The 20,725-nt window shown below is 35.7% G+C and overlaps 1 pseudogene; it reads right to left on the reverse strand.

Annotated features, from left to right (window-relative positions):
- Positions 1-14,130: 14,130 nt before the first annotated feature.
- On the reverse strand, positions 14,131-14,969 carry LOC131489787 (nucleophosmin-like; annotated as a pseudogene).
- Positions 14,970-20,725: the final 5,756 nt, after the last annotated feature.

Genomic DNA, 20,725 nt, shown 5'->3' on the forward strand with positions numbered 1-20,725 from the left:
CTCACAGAGAAGGTATAAAACATAAATAAAAGAATATATGTGCAAATCACACCTTTAACAGTAATTTGCAGTACGATTGATAGTTACTGTTTTTGTTACTACTATAATGTGGATTTATAATATCTTTCTAACATTTTAATCATTATTTAAACAGATGTGCCTTATTATGTGGCGATTTCTTCACGATAAATCTGCCACAATTAAAAGAAAAATGAAGATTTATTTAGCATTCTTTCTGGGAATACTCTTATTAAAGGAATTCAACTAATACCACTGTTGGCAAATAAGAGGTTTCTGAAAATGTAGTGTAAATTGGCCACCCAGCTGTTTCCCGTCTCACCATAGCCACTGCAAGACACCAATGGCTGTCGCTCTGTCTCTTATTTCTCTCCACCTGGCCCTCAGGGAAAGGCCAGCTGAATAAACCAGCTGAAAATGGCTGGTAAGAACACTAATAATTCTATTAAATGTCCTCACAACACATTTATGGCTGCTAATCGCAAACAGGACCTTGACGTTGCTGAACTTTCATTCTACATTTCTCAAATCTATTTACTCTCTTCATTGTCTTTTCAAACTTTTCCCTTTCTCTTTAAAGTTTGGCACCATTGTATTCATCCTAGAAAGCTTAGATTCTATTTAACTTAGTTTTTTTTTTTTTTAATATGAAGAGAATTTCCAGCAGCTCCCACCATATATACATGTCTCCAGGTTTTGAATGACTACTTTCCCTGCCCCTTTTTCTTTTATGAATGAATTCATAAATGAATGAATTTATGAATGAATTGCTCAAATTTCTAAGGAAGTTTCCCCAGTTTCTTTACCAAATGCTCTCTCCTTTGGCCTGTTGGATGACCGCAGACCAGGAACTCTCTAAAAAAAATCAATTTATCCTTCCCTATTTGGATCATTCACATGAGTATATAAACGTGTTTTTTTTTTCCTTCCATGTTAAAACACTTCCAATCCCAATGAAATCTGCAGTTACTGCGCCATTTCACTGTTGCTCTATAAATTGCTCATGAGAACTATGACAATGCCAGGCATTTTCAACTCCTCTCTTCTTATTATGTTTTAAACATCCTTCAGCAGTGTTTGCCTTTGGCCTTTCCATCAAAACTTATTCTGTCATGTCACCGATGCCTTTACGTTGTGAAATCCAGGGATTAATTTTTGCCTCCCATACAACTTTGACACACTTGACCTGTTCTGCCTTCCACAACTTATCACTTGGTTTCCAGGGCTTCATCTCCTAAAGGTCGTCATCCTATCACACTGACCTCCTTTTTTGGTTCTTTCTCATTTTTTCAACCTCTTAATATTGGGCCTTAGCCTTGAAATATGTATTAGTTTATGAGCGTAGCTACAACAAAACACCGAAATGAGTGGCTTAAAGAACGAACATTTATTTTCTAACAGTTCTAAAAGTTAAAAGTCCAAGATCAAGTTATCAGAGGCTTGGTTCCTTCTGGAGGCTGAGAAGGACCATGTGTCCTATGCCTCTGTCCTGGCTTCTGGTGGTTTGCTGGAAATCTGGTGTCCCTCAGCTTGTAGACATGTTACCTCATTTCTGCCTTTATATTCATATGGCATTCTTCCTTTGTCCTGCCCGTGTCCAAATGTCCCATTTTTATAAGGACAGGTCATATTGGATTAAAGGCCCATTCTAGTCTAATACGACCTCATCTTAATTAATTATATCTGCACTTACCCTTTTTCCAAATAAGGTCACATCCTCAGCTTCTAGGAGTTAGGACTTCAACATATAAGTTTCGAGGGAACATAATTCAATCCAAGAGAAACCACTTACTAAACACATTGTTGTATGTCTCATCTAGATTTAGGCTTTATATTATGTCTATACACCAAAGACTCCCTAAATTTATACTGCAGACTAGACTTCTCTGACTTCCAGACTCATATATCCAAATGTATTTTCAATGGTTCTAGTTCAATATATAACAGGACTCTCAAACATAACAGTCTTATAAAATGACTTTTCATATAATCCCAAACCAGGATGATAACATAGACCATAACAGGCATCCTATACCTCCAACATGCCCAGTCATTACTCATTTACTTTCCCAGTACTAATATCCTGACTTTAATAGCTTTCACACCTTTGCCTTTTAAATTATGCATCTCTAAACATTACAGCCTAATATTCCCGTTTTTGAATTGCATATAATTGAAAATATGCGTGACGTATTCAGCTGTGTCTTGCTGCTTCTGTTCAAAATTATATCTTTCAGATTTTTCTCATGTTGTTGCTTTTCATTCTGTTTATTCATTGTCGAATGTATTTCATAGCAAAGCTATCTCATGATTCATTTATCTATTATATTATAATAAACTTTTGGGATATCTTCATATTTTGGCCATTATAAATATTGCTGCTATGGACATTCTTTTTTAAAAATTGTTTATTATTTAATTTTTTTTAACATTTATTTATTATTGAGAGATGGAAAGACATAGAACATGAGAAGGGGAGGGGTAGAGAGGGAGGTAGACACAGAATCTGTAGCAGGCTCCAGGCTCTGAGATGTCAGCACAGAGCCCGACATGGGGCTCGAACTCATGAACCACAAGATCATGACCTGAGCTGAAGTCAGATGCTTAACCGACTAAGCCACCCAGGCGCCCCAATGTTTTTTTATTCTTGAGAGACAGGGAGACACAGAGCATAAGTGGGGGGTCAGGGGCAGACAGAGAGGGAGTCACAGAATCTGAAGCAGGCTCCAGGCTCTGATCTGTCAGCACAGAGCCCGATGCGCAGCTCAAACCCATGAACCGCAAGATCATGACCTGAGCCACGGTGGGATCTCAACCGACTGATCCACCCAGGCACCCCTCTGCTATGGACATTCTTTTTTTTTTTTTTTTTTTTTTAATTTAATTTTTTTTTAAAATTTTTTTTCAACGTTTATTTATTTATTTTTGGGACAGAGAGAGACAGAGCATGAACGGGGGAGGGACAGAGAGAGAGGGAGACACAGAATCGGAAACAGGCTGCTATGGACATTCTTGATCTCGCACCCTGGTACAAATAAGCATGGATTTCTGTGGGCTCTATGCATAAGAATACAATTAGGTGTCATGGGTATGTTCATCTTCACTTTTACTGAATATTGCAAAATATTTTTCAAAGTTGTTTTATCCAAATTTGGTAAGGAAAATGGAAGCTGCTTTTTATATCCCACTTAGGAGGGGTTTATATTTCAAAACTATTTTTTTAAACATGTCAATAAAGGAAAAAATTAAGAAACTGAAAAAGCCACCCAAATGATCACCCCCATAGGTTTTTATGTTAGTAGCTGGTTAGGAAAAATTTAGAATATTCAAATATGAACAAGAGAAATAAAACTACGGAGTTTTAAACACAATAATATAAAGGGGAAAGTTAACAACTTAAAAATGGAAAATGAGAAATGAAATACACGGCAGAAAAAATAACCAGAAATATACTAACTCAAAGCAGAAGGAATGTAACAAAGCAGTGTTATTCGGTGTAGTATATTTATTGCCTTAATGGCTCTACATAATAGCCTCTCTCTTTCCATGACCTTTGCCCTACAACTTTGTAGTCCTAGCCTATTCTGGATCTGAGCCTTGCCATATGACTTGCTTTAACCAATGAGATGTTAAAATGATATTTACAGAAACTTGAAAAAACTCTTATATGCATTTCTGATTGTTCTGTTTTTCTTTCACATGTGTTCTGAGAACAAGCCTGTGATGGTCTACTGAACAATGAGAGGCTGCATGGGCAAATGTTAAGACATTTCAGATAGGGTGCCTGAGTGGTGTAGACGGTGAGCTTCTGACTCTTGATCTAGGCTCAGATCATGATCTAACGGTTCTTGAGTTGGAGCCCTGCATTGGCCTCTATGCTGATGGTGTGCAGCATGCTTGGGATTTTATCTCTCCTTCTCTCTGACCCTCCCCTGCTTGTGGGAGCATGCTCTTTCTTTCCTTTTCTCTTTCTCAAAATAAATAAACATAAACAAAATTTAAAAAAATACATCTCAGCTGAGTTATTACAGACCTGCTAGCCTCTCTAATCTACCTGCCAGCTCAACAAGACACAAAAATGAGCGCAGTTAAGATGTACTTAATCTGGTCCAAATAGCAGAACTGAGTGACTAATAGATCTGTTTTAACCCACTATGTTTTGGAATCATTTGTTATATTGTAGTATTGTTGCAATAAATACCAGATACAAGCATCAAGAAAAATAAATTTAAAAACTCAGTAAATATTATAAAATAACCATGAAAAGGCAGAAAGTAAGTTGGGGAAAAATGACAAAAATTATTTAATAAATGAACTTAATTACGAGATGTACAAAGGAGATTATATATGATCAAAAGCATATTAAGAGAAATTGACAATAGAAAGAAAAATATGGGGAAATCAACAGAAATAAGAAAATACAGAAAAAAGGAGTAAGAATAATAGACATGAAAGGTAGCCAAAGGATCTCCAATATATATATATATATATTTAATGTTCTGAAATTTAAAAAATAATTTTAAAAGATGTTGTTAACTGTATTTTATGTTAGTAGGTTTACCTCCATTTTTTAGATTTGAAGATGTGAATTTAATTGGACTTCTTGATTCTGAAGTTTTATATCTCTCATAAATTCTGGGGAAAATACCAGCCACTGCATCCATAACTATTACTTTTTGAAACTATTTCTTCCTGGAACGCAGCTTGATAGATGTTCTCATTCCATCCCTCTTGACTCACCTTTCTTTTGTGTTTTCCATTTCCTTGTTCCCCTGTACTGAAAGTTATTCATATCTGCTATCCATTTCACTATGTTTTTCCTTCAGTTATTTTCAAACCTCTTTTAAAATTACCCATAGATTTCTGAGAAATAGCAGAGTAGGTAACTCTAGAGGTTTAATCCTTCACAGAAATGAGAAAACTGGCAAAAATTATCAGAATCAATTTTGTCAAAATTTAAAGGTTAACAGCAACCAAGTGAACTAGTAATCAATAAAAAGGTGACTGAAACCCAATAGGAGAGAGGTGGGGCGTTTTAATTTACTCTTGTCTCACCAACTCTACCCAGCTCATTGGTGATTTCGTGTGGGTTTCTGGATCCAGAATAGCACAGCAGATTTTGTTCTTAAGGAATTGTGGCTGTCTTTTTTGACTTGTCTGGGACTCCCTGAACAACTAACCCAAAGAGCTCGCCTTTATTTTTAGTAACTCTGAACTCTATCAGCTTGGATAATCAGCAATTCTGAAGGCATTTCAAGAAAACGTTGAAAGGCAACTGAATAAGCCATTGCCACCCAGGGCAAAAGATAACAGATGAGTCAAACAATGCACACAGTGAAAGTCTAAGAAGAAAAGTTGGCAAATGTGATAATTTAGGAAATAGGGGCTTTAAAAAGCTACCTTGTATCCTGGGGAATACAGACTTATGTTCATTTCCACGTCAGGACATATGCTCAAAAAAAAAAAAAAGGAAAAAACCCTAAGCATTCATCTCTAGTTGATTTTTTTAAACCATCTTTCCATTTTTAAGTGGTAAATATTGCTGTAAAACCAGTCTCCAGAATTCTATTCATCTTACAGAACTGACATTCTATGCCCATTAAATAACCCCTCACTATTCCCTTTCCTCCCAGCCTCTAGTAACCCCCATTTGTATTCTGTTTTTATGCAACTATCTTAGTACGTCATATAAGTGAAATAGTATGGTGTTTGTCTTTTTTGGACTAGCTTATTTCACTTACAAAATGTCCTCAAAGTTCATCCAAGTTGTAGCATATGTCAGAATTTCCTTCCTATTTAAAGCTGAGTAATATTCCATTGTAGTTATGTACCACATTTTGTTTATCCATCTCTTGATAATATTTAGTGGCTTCTACATCCTGTGTATTGTGAATAATACTGCTATGAACATGGTTGTGCAAATATCTCTTTGAGATCCTGCTTTCAATGCTTTTGGACATATTCCCAGAAGTAGAATTGCTTGATAAGACGATAATGGTATTTTTAATTCTTTGAGGAAATATCATACTGTTTTCCATTAGAGTTGTACCCTTTTACATTCTCACCAGCAAAGCACAGGAGTTGACATTTCTCCACCTTCTTACTGACACTTGTTATTTTCTGGTTTTTGTTTTCTTTTGTTTTGATGATAATCATCCTAATAAGTGTGAGGTGATACTTCACTGTGGTTTTGATTGGTATTTGTTAAACATTTAGTTATATGAGCATCTTTTTATATGCTTGTGGGGTGTTTGTATGTTATCTTTGGAGATATACTTGCTCAAGTCCTTTGTCCATTTTAAAATTGTGTTATTTGATTTGTTGTTAGGTTGTAGAAATTCTTTACAGGTGTGTCTGGGTGGTTCAGTTGATTAAGCCTCCCACTTGTCTCAGGGTCATGATCTCATTGTTCGTGAGTTCAAGCCCAGCAAGTTCAAGTCCAGCATAGGGACTCTGTGCTGACAGCATGGAGCCTGCTTGAGATCCTCAGTTTCCCTCTCTCTGCCCCTCCCCTGCTCCCACTCTCTCTCTCAAAAATAATAACATTTAAAAAAAAAGAAATTCTTTACATATTCTGGACATTATTAACCTTATCCCTTAGGTGATTTCCAAATATTTTCTCCCATTCCATGGGTTGCCTTTCAGTGTGTTGATTTTGTCCTATGATGCACAGAAGTTGGAAAGTTTGATGTTCCATTGTCTATTTTTGCATTTGTTACCTGTGCTTTTAGTATCATATACTAAATCTCACTGCCAAATCTAATGTCATAAAGATTTCCCTTGTGTTTTCTTCTAGGAGTTTTATAGTTTTAGGTCCAACATTTAGGTGTTTAATTCATTTTGAGTTAATTTTTGTATTGGGTATACAGGTGCAACTTCATTCCTTTGACTTTTCATTCCAATTTCCCCAGAATTATTTGTTGAAGGGATAGTCCCTTCCCCATTGAGTAACCTCACAAAACCTCACAAAACTAACCCTTCTGAAAATTATTTGACCATATGGATGGGTTTATTTCTAGGTTATTCTGTTCATTGGTCTATATGTCTTCTTTATGCCAGTCCCACACTTTCCATAGCTTTGTGAAATGTTACAAAATCAGGAAGTGTGAGTTCTCTAAATGTGTTCTTTTTCGAGATTGTTTTAGCTACTTGGAGTCCCTTGAGATTCTATATGAATTTTAGGAAGGATCTTTCCATTTCTGGGGGAAAATGCCATTAGGATTTTTGTAAGGATTGCATTGAATCTGTAGATTTCTTTGAGTAATATTGACATCTTAAAAATATAAAGTCTTCCAGGGGCGTCTTGGTGGTTCGGTCAGTTAAGTGTCTGACTTTGGCTCAGGTCATGATATCACAGCTTGAGAGTGAGTTCGAGCCCCGCATTGGGCTCTGTGCTGACAGCTCAGAGCCTGGAGCCTGCTTCAGATTCTGTGTCTCCCTCTCTCTCTGCCCCTCCACTGCTCGTTCTCTGCCTCTCAAAAATAAATAAACATTTAAAAAAGTTAAAAAAATATATAAATCTTCCAACCCATTACATGAATTATCTTTTCATTTGTGTCTTCTTTAATTTATTTTGGCAATGTTCTGTTGTTTTCAGTGTGTAAGTCATCTCTTTGGTGAATTTTATTCCTAAGTATTTTATTCTTTTTAATGGTATTATAATGGAATTGTTTTCATATTATTTTCTGGATTGTTCATTGTTAGCGAATGAACATTGACTTTTGTATGTTGTTTTGTAACCTGCAACTTACTGAATTTGTGTGTTACTCTTAAAAGTTTTTTTTTTGTGTGTGGCATATTTGGATTTTTCTGCATGTAAGATTACATCATCCAAATAGCCAACATGTACTGGAAAGAATGTTCAAAATCACTAATCATCAGAAAAATGCAAATCAAAACCACAATGAGATATTACTTCACACTTGCTAAAATAGCTATAATCAAGAATATAAGAACTAATAAATTTTGGCAAGGATGTGGAGAAAGGGAACCCTTGTATACTGTTGCTGAAAATATAGATTAGTTCAGCTAATATTGAAAAAATATAGAGGTTCCTCAAAAAATAAAAAAAAAAATAGAATTACTATATGATCTAGCAATCTCATTTCTAAATATACACCCAAAGGGAATGAAATCAGGATATTAAATAAATATACTCCCATGTTTATTGCAGCATTATTCATAATGGCCAAGATATGGAATAGCTACATGTATGTGTGTGTATATGTATATATGATGGAATATTATTTGGCCATAAGAAGAAAGGATATCCTGCCATTTGCAACAACATGAATGAACTTTTAGGACACTATGCTAAGTGAGATAAGTCAAACAAAGAAAGACAAATACTTTATGGTATCACTTGTATATGGAATCTAAGAAAAGCTGAACTTATAAAAATAAAGAGTAAAATGGGGATTATCAACAGGCTGGGGGGTGGGGAAATAGAACATATGTTGTTTAAGGGTACAAACGTGTAACTAATAGATATATAAGTCCTGGAGAGCTAATGCAACATGCAGTGACTATAGACAATACTGTATTATATACCTCAAACTTGCTAAGAGACTACACCTTAATTATTCCCAACACAAAAAAGAAATAATAATTACATGACATGACAGAGGTGCTAGCTAATGAGACAAAGGCAATCATATTGCAATTTGTAAACGTATCAAATCAATATATTGTACATCTCAAAGCTGATTTGTTTCCAGAAACCATGGAGACCAGAAGGAAATGGGATGACATATTTAAAGTGCTGAAAGAAACAAAAGCTGTCAGCTGAGATTTCTATATTCAGGAAATCATCCACGAGAATGAGGAGAAATCAAGATATTCCCAGATAAACAAAAGTTAAGAAATTTGTCACTAATAAATCTGCCCTACAACAAATGTTAAAGGGAGCCCTTCCAGCTAAAATAAAAGGATATCAGACAGTAACCAAAGATAACTGATTAAATAAAATTTCTAGTAAAAGTGACTACATAGATAAATATAAAAGTCAGTATCTTTGAATTTTGGTTTGTATCCTCTTCTTCCCCTATGTATCTTAAAAGACAAATGGATAAATCTATAATCATATATCTATATTAGTAGCTATGCAATGTAAAACAAAAATGACAACATAAAAGGGTAGGGAAAAGCCTGCATGGGAGAATATTTTTTGCATACTATTCAAATTTATTTGGTATTAATTCAAAATATAGTTATGAATCTAAGAGGTTAATTGTAATCCCTAGGATAACCACTAATAAAATACCTAAAGATATCCATAAAAGGAAATGAGAAGGAAATCAGAATGGTACACTACAAAAAACAATCAGTTAAATAAATAATAAAGCTATAATGGGAGAACTGAGAACAAAAGAGAGTTAAGAGATAGGGGAAAACATGGTAGAATGACAGAAGTAAGTTCTGTATCAGTAATTATTTTGAGGGTAAATTAATCTCTTTAATTTAAGGGCAGATATTAGCAGAATGGTTTTTTTTTAATTTTTTAATGTTTATTTTTGAGAGAGAGAGAGAGAGAGAGACAGAGCATGAGTGGGGGAGAGGCAGAAAGAGAGGGAGATTGAATCTGAAGCAAGCAAGCTCCAGGCTCCGAGCTGTCAGCACAGAGCCTGATGTGGGGCTAGAACCCATGAACCGTGAGATCATGACCTGAGCCAAAGTCGGACGCTTAGCCAATGAGCCACCCAGGAGCCCCTGCAGAATGGATTTTTTAAAAAGTGATTCAACTATATGCTATTTATAACAGACTCACTTTATATCAAAAGACACACCTAGGTTGAAAGTGAAAGAAAGGCAAAAGATACTGTGTGTGACTAGCAACTGAAGGAAAGCAAGGGTAGTCATACTATATCAGAGGAAAAAATGATTTCAAGGAAAAATCATCACAAGAATCAAAGAAAGACATTGCATACTGATAGTAACATCAATTCAGTAGAAAGATATAATACGATATATTATATATATATATATATATATATATATATATAATAAGAGCTATTATATTTATAGCTCTCTGATAAGAACTCTCAAATGTATGAATCAAATATTTAAGAATTGAAGGAAAAAATAAACAGCAGCACAATAATAATAAGAGATTTCAATTTCCTGTTATCAGTAATGGGTAGAACAAGCAGAAGGAAAATCAATAAGGAAACAGAGGACTTGAGCAAGACTATAGAACAATTGGGCGGAAGAGACATGTGCAGAATTTTCCACCCAACAACAGCTGAATACACATTTTTCTCAAGTGCACACGGAACATTTTCCAGGATAGGCCACATTTTAGGCCACAAAATAAGTGTCAATAAAGTTAAGAAGTCTGAAATCATACAAAATATTTTTTTTCTGATGACACTGGGATGAAACTAGAAATCAATAGCAGAAGAAAATTGGAAAAATCCACAAATTAAATAACATGCACTTAATCAATATGCCAAAAATAAGTCTCAAAGGAAATTAGAAAATAATTTAAGGCAAATGTAGAAGGAATGCAAGCATAATGCAAAGCTAGATAAAGGAAGGAAATAAATGTAAATGTGATGAAAAATAAAGTATAAATTAGAAAAACAAAAAAAATAATGAAAACAAAAATTTGTTCTTTGAAAAGATGCCCAAAATTGATAATTTTTTCCAGATTGATAAAGAAAAAAGAGAGAAAATTAAACTTAATCAGAAATGAAAGTTGAGACAGTATTACAAATCTTACAAAATATCAAAGATTCTAAGAGAATACTATGAGGAAAATGCACAAATTTTTTGAAATGTGCAAACTCACAAAGTTGACTCAAGAAGAAATAAAAAGTCAGAATAGAGCTAGGAGAAGACACTGCAATCAGTGATCAAACACCTTTTAACGAAGGAAAATCCATGACCAGATGGCTCACTAGTCAATTCTACTAAACATCTAAAGAAAAATTAGCACCAATCCTTCTCAAATTCTTATAAAAAATAAAAATAAAAGAGGAAGGAATACTTCCTGACTTAATGAGTACAGGGTTTCTTTTTGGGATGATGAACAAATATGGTATCTGGAACTAGTTAGTGGTGATGTTTGCACGTAATTGTAAATGCACTTGATGCCACTGGTTAAGTACACTTTAAGTTGTTTGAAATGGTAAGCTCTATGTGAAGCTCATTTTACTACAATTTTAAAATCATCTTAGATATTTACATTTTAATTATTGTATTATCTCTAAAATTTAAATTTGAATTTTTTTCAACTGTATATAACAATGTTATGCTCTATCATTTGCTTTATCATTATTTTTGTTGAGCATTCATGTTGAAAACAACTGTGTTTGTTGGGAATCCTTGTGACCTACACTGAAGTTTTATTCCTTCAGAGAATATTTGCATTTATTTCTGCTTAGTACCTGGAACAGTCATAGCACATGATCATTTCATGAAATGCTTTAAACTTTATTCTTTCCCCTGGGTTGTCAGACCACCTAGGTGGGGTGAGCTTCCACTACAAACCACATGAACACCAGCTCGTGGTTAAGAATCCTGAAATCCAAGGCTGAAATAGACAAGCTTTCAAACGTTCTATCTTTGCAAATGATTGCTTTTCTGTTTTATTTATTTTTCCAGGTTCACTCTTTATTGAGATTGTTACACTTGAATCTCAGGTCTATGTGTGATCTCTGATTTGATCTTTCACTTTGTGTGGGCTGTGGGCACACATAGGTTATTAAAATCAGAGCTCTATATTAAGAAATGTACAGCTTTTCCCAGGGAAACCATGGACTTTATTTCACTTATTACTAGGGATTTATGCTTTCTATTTGCTCTCTGCCTCTAGGGATTACTCTGGCTTTATTACCAACTCAGACATGTTCTTTATTCTTTTAAAAATTATTCAACTTTTTCTGGCATTTTTGGAACAGGATGATTTGGGGATATCCATTCTGCCATATTGCTGGAGGTGATACACTTTCATCTTGTTGCTATCCAGAGATAGAGGAAAAAGTCAGGGCCAAACACTGTATCATTGTCCAAATTATCCTATTGAGGAAACAGATCCACCAACTTTCATCGTCAGTTGATCACTAAAGTCGGATAATCATTTGTGCTTTCACCCAATATTTCCAGCTTTTTAGCTTTCATGCACAGAGTAGGATCTCTTGCCATCAGTTTAAAGTTAGATTTAGCCATGTAGCTTTGTTTGGCTGTTGAAATGTGAATGAAAGTGAAATGTGTCTCTTCTGCCCAGAAAATTTTAGAGACAGTGAGTGATTGAATGCACCACTCCTCCTGCTGCACAGGTTAAGCATAGATCACAATTTCAGCTTGTTCATTCAGGTCCCTCTGAGGGATTCTGATGACCAGAGACAGTCTGTCCCCATTGCTGTATAAGAAACTAGGTTTTGTTATCCTGAGCCACTGAAATTTGGTGGAGTTCTTGTTACCATAGCATATCTTAGCCCATGCTATTTGCTAAGCTGTCAACTACTATTACTTTTTAAGCTCAAATCAGTGCCCACTACTTTATTATGTCTTCCCTGATATTGTTTAAAAAAAAAATCACTCCTACCTCTGTTATACTGATAAGAATAATACTAAAAGTGACTAATTGAGTAGGCTGTGAGTGAGTTGTTGTGTTCAGTGTTTTACTCACATTAGTTCATGTAATATTACTGCAGAATTATGAAGATGTATCATTATTTCTTTTTAAAAAAATGTTTTTACATTTATTCATTTTTGAGAGACAGAGAAAGAGAGAGCACAAGTGGGGGACGGGCACAGAGAGAGGGAGACACAGAATCCAAAGCAGGCTCCACGCTCTGAGTTGTCAGCACAGAGCCCGAAACGGGGCTCAAACTCACAAACCGTGAGATCAATGACCTGAGCCCAAGTCGGACGCTTAACCGACTGAGCCACCCAGGCGCCCCAATGTATCGCTATTTCTATTTTACAAGTGAGAAAATAAATCTTTAAGAAATTAAGAAGTGTATATATTGCTCATATAACTTTGTCATATTTGACTGAAATTACAATTAATGATTTATTCATGTATTTTCCCAGTTACAATTAGAACAGCTCTTTAATTTCATATCTACCAGTCCCAGACAGTGAGATGCACACAGCAGGTGCTCAATTCTTAAAATATATCTTTTTCTAATTTAAAAAATACACTGAGGGGCGCCTGGGTGGCTCAGTCGGTTAAGCATCCGACTTTGGCTCAGGTCATGATCTCACGGTCTGTGAGTTCGAGCCCCGCGTCTGTGCTGACAGCTCAGAGCCTGGAGTCTGCTTCAGATTCTGTGTCTCCCTCTCTCTCTGCCCCTCCCTTGCTCATGCTCTGCCTCTCTCTGTCTCAAAAATAAAATAAAAACATTGAAAAAAATTTTTTTAAATAAAATAAAAAATAAAAAATACACTGAAAAAAATGAAAGAAAATATAAACGATAAGACAACAAATACTGTTTTACCACTCTAAGAAAGTTTTAATAGGGATTTTCAGTTTATTTCTTTCCACTTTTTCTGTGCATGTGTAATATGCAGACTGTTGACACAGTATTCTGTGTGTAAATTTGTAGATTGAATTTTATACTTAAATTCAAATATTAAGCACTCCATGCTTTTTTTTGGTTACTGTTAAAACACTTAGCTTATTTTACATGTATATCTTTGTCTTCCCACCATTTCCATTTGTCTGTCATGACTACTATGTCCTACTGTAACATTCCATACATGCTTAAAAACAAACAAAGGGCAGAGTTCCATCTTTAAAACACTACACAGGTATTTTGGACAACGCATTCTTGGCAGTGGAACCTGAACATTTATCAGACATGGTAGGGAGAATTCTCACTCTGTGTTATAAAAAGAATACCAGATATCAACTATTATAGATATGAAAAAAAAGGAAAATCTTAACAAACGGTTTAAACTATTTTCTTAAAAAATATTTTTTAAAATCTATTTTTGATTGAGAGACTGAGCATGAGCAAGGGAGAGAGGCAGAGACAGGGAGACACAGAATCCAAAGCAGGCTCCAGGCTCTGAGCTGTGAGCACAGAGCTCAATGTGGGCTTGAACTCACTAATTGTATGATCATGACCTGAGCCAAAGTCGGATGCTTAATAAACTGTTTTCTTAAAGAGATTTCCTCCATGTCAGAGATCTTGAATAACCTCGAGGTCAGTGATTCGGAGGCAATTCTTTACATAATTGATGAAGTTGGCTTCCGCTTTGGGAAGAGAACCACCCTTTTCTATACTTACTTGCATTCTTACTTTAATGTCCTTTACAGAACTAGGTCCTTTGGGTGTTTGGGGAGCTTCTTCCTGTTTTTTTGAAGGACATGGGACCTTTTGATTTTGGTGTTAATGGTTTTGAGTCTCTTTCATTCTGGCTTTCATTTTTGGCTGGAGTATCTCATATAGATTTTTTTACTGGAGCTCTTTCTTCAGCTTCCTCATCATTATCATGTTCACCATCATCATCATCACCATCATCATCATCTTCCTCCTCATCTTCCTTCTCATTTTCACCAGCAATAAGTTTTGTTTTTTCCTGTGGAAATTTGCTACCACTTCCAAGGTTAGAACACTTTCCAGATATACTAAGGAGTTTCCCATCCTCTTCCTCTGCATCTTCTCACTCTGTGTCTTCCCCCACAGCCACTAAATATTGTCCACCACTGTGCATAGGCCTTGAACAACATGTCAGTCATAAGACCACAGTAGTGTTATTTCAAAGCCTCCAAGGGAAACCTTGGCTGTACAGACATTTTCGAAGTTTCCGTTGCCTTTGCTTCATCAATGTGCAATTCATCCTTTACACCAACCCCTGAACTATTCTTAAAGATAACTTGTGCTCATTTTCATGATTATCCACCTTAAAACTGTAATCTTTGCCAGACTTTAGTTACAGCTAAAAAGATATATCTGGGACCTCAAAGGGCTCATGTCCATGTCCATCAAATCTTCCATGGGATGGTGATGCATGCATAGGAGGGAAAGAAGGCGGATGGAGATAAACTCCAGAATGGAATCACACCAGGGAAAGCAAGTACTCCATGCTCCAAATGTCTCTTCTATGGCTAAGTAAAACTTAGTCATATGGATAAAACATAATTATTTTTGTTGAAATGATAATATTTGAGGAGAGGGTAGAGTGAGGTGAGAAATAAAATCATCTGGTTATTTGAGGGAAAAGAATGCCAAGCAGATGGGACAGCAAGTGCAAAGTAAAGTTCTGAGGCAGTTGCCTGGCATGCTACAGGAGCACCAAGGAGTCAAGATGTCTGGAGGAACCCAGTGGGTAAGGAGATCTGATAGGGATTAAATAGAGAAGCAGTATGGATCCAAATCTTATAAATCATAGTGGTTCCTGAATTTCACCTTAAGTCTATAGGGAAGTAATTGAATTATTTTGATCATAAAAATGATATGATTAGATACGTATTTTAACAGGATTTCTCTAGTTGCTCTATGCACCTTCTACGGTGGAGGATCAAAAATGCAGGAAAACCAGTTAGAGGTTACTCCAGAGTTCAGGCAAGAGAATATGGTGGCTCAGAGCAGAATGATAGTGGTTTACTAAGTGGTAACATATAGATGGTTTGATTATTTAGGATATACTTTGAAGGTAGAGCCAATATGACTTCCTGATGGATTGCATATCAAGTATAAGAGAAAAAGTTAAGGCTGATCTGTAGCCCTTGTCTGACTTATTTGTAATATATGTATATAACAATATATGTAATATATGCTAAGATTTCCAAATTATCTATAATAAATAACACCTCAATGGATGTCGTGTGAATAATTGTCTGCATTTCTTAGACATGTCTTTTTTCTGTAGAATATTTTCCTTGAGGAGGAATTACTTGTTACTGAGGAATTTTTAAGAAATCATTTTAAACTCATTGGCACACAATGGCTTTTGTGGAGGCATTTCTTTAATAACACATACTTTTTGTTATATATTTATTTGTTTGTATGTAATTCCTCCTTCTTGTATTGATTATATGTTAACTCATAAACTTTTCCTTTTCATTGATACATTTGAATTTGTGCACCCAATTTTCATCTACTGTATCATCTGTTTCTATATACATAGTCCTATCTCATTTGTTGTTCCTAAACTACTTTATATTTTACCTGGTTAAACTTGTAGAATTTCCCTCTACCCTCACCCTGACTAAATCTTCAAGAATTTTAGCTATTCTCAAAATTATATTTATGTTCTTCAAACTACTTTCCTAATTTTATTGCATTTTTCCCTAACTTTTTGAGTTGGATGTCTTATTCATTTATTCATCCTCATATGTATATTTATGTGCATGTAGACGTGGATGTGGAAACACTAGTATATGTCTGTAAAGCTACACACTTGAAACTATTAAAATTTGAGACAAATTTAAAATACATTCACATGTAATTTTCAGGACATCTCTTCTTTTCACATCACAAGTAATTTATTCTTATTTCCTCAGTCCATTTATGTAAAATAATGTTTAAACATTCCCAAATAGTTGTGTGTTTTTTATATTTTTATTAACAATTTTTACTACAAATTCATAGATGTGTTTATATAATTTCATAGGTATGGTTCTTGTGTCAGTCTTGTCTATTATATTATGCAAACATCCTGTTAGCCATAGGTGATCTAAGTCCAATTAATATAATTTCCATCAGACATCCACTATTGTTTTGGGTTTATAAGTTAATGACCAGAAGAGACACAATAGGAACATGAGTCCTACTTATTTTTAACTCAGATCTGTTATCTCCAGGAAAATTTTTCTGTTATTCATGTTATTTATGAAAAGTATTTCTATACTTACTAGAAAAAGTCCTTATGTTCTCTCTTCTATGCTCATTATTTTCTGGGTCTCCTTGGATTCATTTTGATTTTAACAAATGGAGAAAGGGCATGGAGGAATGGGAAACAATTCTTCCAAACAAATAAAAACCTCTTCCCAATTAAAGGAAGGAAGGAAGGAAAGAAGGAAGGAAGGAAGGAAGGAAGGAAGGAAGGAAGGAAGGAAGGAAGGAAGGAAGAAATTCCCTTTACCACACAACTGAATATGATCAAAGAAAAAAGAAGGCAAAGCCAACCAAAGAGATGGAACAAAACAGATACAAGGAAAGAATGTGATATAAGGGTTCTGCATATATAAACAAAAAAAAAAAAAAGCCAACATTTTGCTTTTTCCAGTGATTACATCATCCAGGGCCATTGCCCCGTAGTTTATCCTTGATCTGAGCCAGAAATCCTATTCACAAGAGTGAAATGTCCTCCCTAGTGTTCACGGAGGATGGAAACTATTGAACTTCTTCTGTATGTTTTATGGTGATAGGAAAACTACTTCAAATTTAATTCTTTTCATCTTTCTTCCTAAGTGTCTACTTCACAGAGTGGCATTTCTCCATATTATTCTGAGAGGGCAGTATTTACTAACTTACAATACCACTGCAAAGACTGCCAGGTGGTTTTATCTGTGAATATATTCTGGAAAGTACCTGCTTGTTGAACATTTCCACTCAGGGAAGAACAGCTACTATATGAGCTTATCCTACTATGGTGTTACTCTTGGGATGAAGCCCAAGAGTGGTGGGTTTCTGCTTTTTGTTGCTACCAATGCTGGGAGAAGTCTGTCACTTTGGCTTGCTACATGTGGAAGACATCACTCCTGGAGGAAACCATGCTGCTATGTTGGATTTCTGCTTTATGTGTCCACTGACTGCCTGGGTTATAACATGATCTTCTCCACTTACAGTGAAAGGAATAACTAACTATGCCTACAAGACTAGTGAAAGGATTTCCAGAACAGATGGTATTTGAGTTGGTTATTTAGAGGATGAATTGAAACCTGCTTTATGGTGAAGGGCAAGGGAAGGATATTTTAGGTTGTAGAAAAACAACTGCAAAAGCTGGATTCAGAACTGGATATTTTTCGTATTCAAAGCCAAGTATGCAATGGCATCTCTGGAATTCTGAGTTTTTATGACTTTCAAAAGAAGAATTTACATGCCATGTCAAATAGTTTTTATCTTATAGTATGATGGTGCCAAACAAGATTACATGATTAGATTTAGAATGATAATTATGGCACCTTAATCATTGACTTAATCACCAAGTCTTCTGCTAACTTCCGTATGTGTCCCCAGAATCAAGAGAATTCACTCAGACTGATCACAGTACTCACCTCAATAAAAACTGTGTTTTAGAGGTAGTGTCAATTCTTTCTTTAAAGAGGGTTGAGTCCCAAAGTGGTTCAGCAATGAAGATAAACAGTAAATGCCCTGAATATTTAGGCTTAGTGCCCTCTCACACTCCAGGACCTGATTCTCAGCCAGATGACTTGGATTTCTTTCAAACTTTATTCTTCTGAGTCCTATTTTGGAAGATTCTTTCAATGATCAAGTTGTGTCTGAAAATCTCACCAATTCTTTCTTGCATTCTGTGATACTCAGGAGCAGTGCATTTGTTTGTTTGTTTCTGTAAAGGGCCAGATACTAAACTTTTTAGGTTTTGTGGGCTAATATGGTTTCTGTCACAACTAGTAAACTGTACCATCATAGTGTAAAAGCAGCCATTGACAATAAGAAAAAGAATGAGCCTGACTGTGTCCCATTAAAACTTTATTTATAGGGGCGCCTGGGTGGCTTAGTCGGTTAAGCGTCCGACTTCGGCTCAGGTCATGATCTCGCGGTCTGTGAGTTCGAGCCCCGCATTGGGCTCTGTGCTGACCACTCAGAGCCTTGAACCTGTTTCAGATTCTGAGTCTCCCTCTCTCTCTGACCCTCCCCCGTTCATGCTCTGTCTCTCTCTGTCTCAAAAATAAATAAACGTTAAAAAAATTTAAAAAAAAACAACTTTATTTATAAAAACAAGAAATAAGCTAGATTTGGCCAGAAGCTATAATTTTTGATTGCTGGTCTAGGCCTTCCTTACCTTGAATCTCAAAGCCTGCTTAAACTCAACTGGATTTATTACACTTGATTTCTTGGACTTGATCCCTGTATGTTGATTTCATCCTTGGGACAATTACCTGGCTTCCATTATATTATGCTCACATACAAAAAAACCCTTCTTGTTATTCTTATACCACAGCATCATGGCTAAATTTGGTTCCTAAATTCTGTGCAGTTAATCCTAATTACCATGTGACACTGGGAACAGTTAATATTGTAGGAGCTTTGGAAACTGATTATAGGCCAAGAGAATTAAAGGTGATGGTAATTGACAGATAATAATATTATTTCATACTTATAAATGTCATGTGTCAGTGTCATGTGTCAGACACTGTTTACATATAAAAACTTATTTAATCCTCACAATAATCCTATGCATTACTATCCTCTCTACTTAACAGAAGAAGGAACTGAAACAGATAAGTAGCCTGTCCAAGCCCAAACAGCTGGTAAGAGGTGCGGCCAGTACACAGATCCAGGCAGTTCAGCTCCAGAACCAACATTCTTAACCACTACACTCTCCTGAGAGGTGCTGCAGAATGACAGAATTCTGAGGGAACAATCAACATTGAGAAACCAGTTAGATGCCGTGAGAGTGGTAGAAGAAAGTGAGGATAAATTGCAAATCATTTAGGGGCGTCTGGGTGGCTCACTCAATTAAGTGTGTGACTCTTGATCTTGGCTAAGGTCATAATCTCACAGTTTGTGAGTTTGAGCCCCATGTGGGACTCTGCACTCACAGTGTGGAGCCTGCTTGGGATTCTCTCTCTCTCCTCTCTCTCTGCCTTTCTCCCCAACCTTCTCTCTGTCTCAAAAGAAATTAGTAAACTTTAAAAAATTTGTAAATCATTTCACTGGGATATTAGAGAATACAGGAGAATGTTTGCTCACTATGTTAATTTTTTCAATTATTTCGTAAGCACTTTTCTACCAGTTTCAAAGTAGGTTCCTCATAGAAGAAAGTAATTACTTACATTTTCATAGAGGGTTTCTAGCAGGAAATACAGCCTTATAATCATTTTAGTCTATCAGTGCTTCTTAAAACATATGTACATGAGTATCATCTAAGGATCTTATTGATAAGCAGATTGTGACTCAATAAATCAAGCGTAGGGCCTGAAGTTCTGCATTTTTAACAAACTCAGGCTAGCTGGATTCACAGGCATTTCCCTGGGTGCGTACACAAAAGCACTTGATTTAATACTCTGCTGTCAGCATACTAATACTCTTAGTAATTTATGAACAAAAGGCCCTGCATTGCAGTTTTGCTCTGGGCCTCACAATCTGTGTAGCAGCACATCCTGCTCCTACTGATTGCTGCCCCTGCTGGGGCAGAGCTGCTGGTCTGTTGACCGCACTATGAGTTGAAAGGTCTAGTATAGAGGTTTGCAAACCATGGTTCACTGGGTGAATTCACCAACAGCTTCTTTTTGCAAATAACATTTTTTTTTTTTGCAACATAATCACATGTACTTGTTTATATATTATGCATGGCTGTTTTTGTGCTATACCATGGGTTGAGTACCTGTGGCTAACAGAGATGATATGGCCATCAAAACCTAAAATATTTGCTCCCTGGTCCTTCATAAAAAAAGGATATTCCATCAATGCCCTAGTAAACAATATTAGAGCCCATGGGATCAGTAATGTTAAGCAAATAGTTTCCCAAAACTTAGTACTAAGTATTGCCTTACAGTTAGAATTTTGGAACTTTTTTGTTTATTCATCTTTGAGAGAGAGAGAGAGAGAGAGAGAACGAGCAG

This window comes from Neofelis nebulosa, chromosome 11 (genome assembly GCF_028018385.1).
Source record: "Neofelis nebulosa isolate mNeoNeb1 chromosome 11, mNeoNeb1.pri, whole genome shotgun sequence".
NCBI lineage: Eukaryota > Metazoa > Chordata > Mammalia > Carnivora > Felidae > Neofelis > Neofelis nebulosa.